We start from the raw sequence: 5743 nt of genomic DNA, 5'->3' as shown, positions 1-5743 counted from the left end.
CTTGATTCTTTGGTGATGAAAGACAACCCTTTAACCTTGCGCAGACTAGATTGTACATGAATGTATTTACCTCCCAATTCACTCAACACTGACATTTAAAACAACTGAAAGGAAAGGACAACAGAACAGCGACCATTGTGATAAAACAGCAAGTTCATGCCTACTGAGGGCTATAATTAGCTACAATTAACTCTGGCCTTGAGAGCTAGACGGATGGGAAGTCAATTCTCATCATTTCAAAGAACAACATGAGAGGTTTCCTCTTAAAATAACTTGAGTAATCCCTAAATACAAGAGGCAGCTAAATGGGAAAAAGTCGCTCCAACAATCTCCAGTGTGACTTGGGATACAATGGGGGAGTGAATCTTACAGGTAGGCTATACTTTGAGATAGTTGTGGGGGAAGATGATTGGGCAAAACTGTAATTTTGAAAAAGGATATGCCATGCTGGACCTCATTCTCTGAACATTTTCAGTTTATTGGCTTTCTCTGGTTGTGTGTCATAGAGTACTCTAAAAAAGAGCAAGACAAGTTTACTAAAAGCTTTTGGCTGCAGGCCCTTTCACTGTTTTCACCCCCCATTAAAGGTAATCAATACTTCATGGTACATGATAATCATTTTACCCTCATCCGTTCGCTTTGAGACTATGAATCTGGTGAAATGAAATTGTATCTGTTCACATCCTGGTTGGCATTTTCATCCAAAATATTTTTTTATGTTTCATGATGTTCTGTGGCAAGATGAATGCCTATAGACACCATTGGTTGCCTTAAAGTCAGTTAATAAGTGTTGCGATTAAAGGATTTTATTTGAGGGTGTTACACAAACTAATTGCATAGGTAGTGCTTACAAACTGACAATATTTCATAAAAGAAATACATAATGATGAACGCTCAGACAAAATTAATGGAGACTCACAGAGAGTACAGTAGGGGCTCAGAGGCCTCCTCACAGCCTAAGAGCTCAACTGAGCTGTGTTGCTTGGCAAGGTCTGGAGGAATATCCTTGCTCCAAGATATGTTGCAATTTGAGGAATGCTAAGCCTGTTTCCTGCTTGAGGAAAACAAACATTGGAATTTGGACTGTGTGACCGTAGCAAAAGGTATGCCAACATAGAAAAAGAGTTAGATACACTGTCAATGCATTCCCTAATACATGAAACAAACACAATCAGTGTTAGGGATCATATTTTTTTAATTTTTTGAAAGTACTCGTTTAGGATATTTTTCACTGTGAGTTTAAGACAGCCAAACAGGACTCCAAAGAGTATCAGATGCAAGCTTGTGAAAAGATGGGACAAAGGATTCAAGGACTCAAGCATTTGAGTAAATCAGGACATTTAAATGTTTGCCTCCTTTAACAGTTAATACTATGTAACAATTTGTTTTACATATGCTGTAGTCTGTAGTCATAATATGTATGCCCCAATTTAACTTTCAGTTTGTTTGTGTTTGCCAATTGCATTATCGTTATGGGTCACTAATATTTTTTTCAAATATCTTTTTCAAATATTCTTTGTTCCTGCATGTTCACAAATGTGTCTCATCCCTCCATCATGAAAAAAGCTAAATATAGATTACATTTAGACTGAACTGCAGGGCAACCTCACTGACAGGCCCATGCTGACTTCTCAATACAGCCCTAGAACTGTCATTGACAATTGTCAAAATGAAAGCTAGCTCTCCTCTTTCACCAGTCAGAAATTGGGATGTAACACAGAACAGATCAAATCCAGTATTCTTCTTGACACTGTGAGAAATAACTCAAGGTTCTACTAAACCTTTCTGCATACATTTTAGGAATGACACTCATACCACTGTTTCTCTCTCCTCATCACCAAATAAGTTAAACATATTTCTTCTGCAGAACTCCCTATTACATCAAAGCAGTGGACTCAACGGCAGACTGCCAAAGTAGAATCCTAAGGGGTTTCAGACTGAACAAATCTATGTAAGACATTGGCATGTTGAGAGACAGGATCGATAGCTGCCTCCTGTTAAAGTGACATTGAAGGTACTGGACGGAAAGGTGGACAGGATTGTGTGAGAATATTTTATAGAACAAGATAGAGAAACTTGGAAAGAGTGAGAGAGATAGTAAATGTGTTTAAGAGATCAATTGATTAAGATGAAAAGGAGAGAGAGCAAAATTGTAAGAGAGAGAGAGAGAGAGAGAGAAAGAAAGAGCATAATGGGGGGCCTTCACAGGGACTCAAGACTCGGTTCCTAGACCACAGTAATTACTTCTACAGCTTAACTTATGGGGTTGAATTTCCTCAAGTATCTAACCGAACTCTAATATCTCCATTTGAGAAATGTGAATGCAATAACCACATTGCGAGTAAAGAATTAGTACTCCACTCCAAGGCCAAGTGATAGGCACACATGTAGAGGATGAGAGCAACTTCACTTTCCCATCAGAGTTAAGCTTAATGTTAGGGATGAGCTTAGGGTGAACTGTCATATCTTACAGGCCAACAGGAAGATAAGTAGCAGCCCAGTCCAGTCTGTTCAATCACAGCCTGAAGGGAAAGGATCCAACATATTTATAGTGGAGTGTGACTTGCTTGAGGAGAAAAAAAAAATGCTTGATGTGAAGGACTATTACAGGAATCATAGCAAACCAACGCACTGATTTCATAGGGCTGCCTTTCTATTAGTACAGGTGCACACAAACTACAAAGCATTCAAAGCCTGTAAACATAAAGTTCACCCGCCATGAGGAAAAGATACGTATAACTTGGTACAAATAATGTTTCAGAGAACATGTAACTATACAGGCAGAAATCTGTGTGTATGTGTCTGTGTATTGATTATATCGAGAACCGGGCATTGTATGAAGTTAAAATTCAGCAAAGACCCATAGAAGCTAACTGCACACAGAACAGATATCACCAGAAAAAAACTGAGCAAGTCTTCACTGCAACCGAGTCCAACATTTCGTTTCTCACATTATCATGAAATGAGGGCAACATGGGGGCCAAAGAGTCAATGACAGGTATCCTATTGTATGAGGATGACATCAAAAGGGAGAGCAGGGTTGGCTTTATATCAAAACCACATAACATTTGCTACCTAGATACACAGTACAGTCAGGCTTCCAGCAGCAAACATTAACTAGCAAGCTACTACCCACATAACTAACAAGTTGTATAGCCAGCTTACTGTAGTAGCGACTAACTGACAAGGTTATTCAGCTAATTGTGAAGTAAGGAAATATAAAAGAGAAATTCCATTCTGTCCCTTTAACACGAAGAAATATCAACCAGTAACAGTCGGAAATAAGAACCTTTTTTTGTATTAAACTAGTTGACGATTGGCTGAGCAATGGAGCCATTGATACTCAAACGAGCAATGCACAAGCTTCCCCATGGTCAATTTTGTGGATTTTCTGCTAACTTTGAGTGCCCTCTAGTGGTCTGTTGGAAGATGGGTCTTCATGTTTGCAATGAGAAACGTCTGTACAATATAAATAAAACCAGTATAAAATGCCAATGTGTACTGCAAAGAGGGGATATATTTAATGGATTTATTGAACAATAAATCTGAACAAACCTTTGTTACTGTTTTACTGTGAGATGATAGTATAACCGACTGTTCAATGTACTGTCATGGTCAAATTAGCTTAACTTCACCTAAATGTTTTTACAGTGACCGATTGAAAAGAACCGTAAAGCATTTATGGAAAGCTGCAGCAAAGGCCTGACTATCACAGTTAGATCAATCAGGAGCAGCAAAAACATCTTTGCACAGCCCTGACCTGCTCAATGAGGTCAGTCAAGATAAAAATGTAATCATTGAACCAACAACAAATCAAAGGCCAATATACATTCACATATATTCACTAGTCTACTCTTTGGAACCTCAGGAGAACATTACTGTGTATATCTAGGTTACATTGAAGGTGATGAAGGGCTGCAGGTAAGAGACTACAATGAATGCTTAAAGAGAATGGTCTGTTGTCTGGACAGTGGGAGGTATCAGAGCACTATGGCTGGACCAGGAACATATCGAGGTCACAACTGCAGTGAGCTGGGTTGTTGTCTTTGCATGTGGGCTAAGTACTCCCCTCGTCACTGGAAGAACAGTGACCCAGGCTGGCCTTTGGTCTGGACAGTACACAGGAGGCCAGATGACCCAGATACAGATGAGCCAACATGGACACAAATACACACACACACACACACACACACACACACACACACAAACACACACACACACACACACCCAACCACAAACACACACAGAATGCACAGACTACCACACACTTGTATACATGCACACACAAACGCCAGTTCTGTCTCAGGCAGACAGTTTGAGTAGCTGTGTGTTCACACTGTTATACTAGTCCAGGGACATGCCAAGCCATCAGTCAGGTCTGATTAGGTAAGCAGTCAGAGAGGGGATTTATCATAAAGCCACCACAGAAAGAGACATGTCTGTATGGGTGTTCTGCCAACACTACCAGACTCTGTGCACACACTCTTATTACATGGTGTAGAGGACTTAGTGAAGGATGCTGTTTACCTCGCTATCTTAACTGATTGGACTGGTGGTAAAAGATAATACCCTATTCATTATTGCATGTAGGTAAAGGCAGATAGTAACGGTGGAAAGTAACAATCAGTTTAGTCATGAAGGAAAGGTTTGGTCACAGCTTCAGTTCAGAAGGTTGTTTATCAGTCCTGGATTCACATCTCATCCTCATTGCAACAGCTGGTTGAAAACATTTCTTCACATAGTTTCAGGCTTTCAAACCCATACAATGAAACATATCAAAATCAGATTAATTTAATTAATCTGAAAATTAAAGATATTCAAATGTTTATAAACCACAATATCCATCTGTATCTGTGATTTGAGCATGTCTCATGCCTGTCATGATTTTATTACTTTACACCAGGAGAGGGCAGTGTTTGTTTAATTGTTTGCAACACAAAACTATGGTCAACAGTCATTTATTTCCTTGCTTAACCACTTCTAACCTCTCACAATGCGGTGACTGTATTATTGCAGCAGGCCTTACCAAAGACAAATTGTAACCCTATTGTTATGTTGTGAACATCTGCTTATGTCCTGTGAGGTCAGCGACATACCAGACAAATTGTGCAAATGTGAATGCATTCTTTTAAAAGACTTAAACAACTAGAACAGGCGTTGCTCAACCAAAATACTAGCCCTGATTGTACTGGTACATAGCTCAACAAAATAAATAAAGAACAGATAAGATAACAGTATTGATGTTTACCACGAACACACATTCCTTTTTACCACCAATTATTGAAATCCCGAGGTTATGTTCAGAAATTCAAAGGAGAGACACAGAACATTGCATATGTACAACACAAACAGAAAGATATGAACAGTATATAATTTATTTACTTGAACAGGCGACTCAGACACAGAAACTGCCACAGCTGTATGTAGGTGTGTGTGTATGTGTTTATTTTCTGTAAGACACCCTTGCTACTGCCAGTGCTGCAAAGTGAACCATAGCACATACAGTATGCATGCCATAGCCTCTCTCTCTCTCCCTCCCTCCCTCTCCTGACTGGGCTGCGGAGGTTGGGAAAGACGGAGGACGAGGAAAAAGAGGAGGACCCGCAGTGTGAAACTAGGCAGCGCTACTTACCAATCACAGGGATTTCCCCACCTCCTGCCTCTCTCCCTCCACCCCTCTCCACCCCCCAACCCCTCCCTCTGTCTCTAAGCACACACAGCGAAGAGAAAGTGTAATGGAGGG

Source organism: Osmerus mordax, chromosome 12 (genome assembly GCF_038355195.1).
Source record: "Osmerus mordax isolate fOsmMor3 chromosome 12, fOsmMor3.pri, whole genome shotgun sequence".
NCBI classification, from domain to species: domain Eukaryota; kingdom Metazoa; phylum Chordata; class Actinopteri; order Osmeriformes; family Osmeridae; genus Osmerus; species Osmerus mordax.
Note: the sequence above shows the minus strand (reverse complement) of the source record.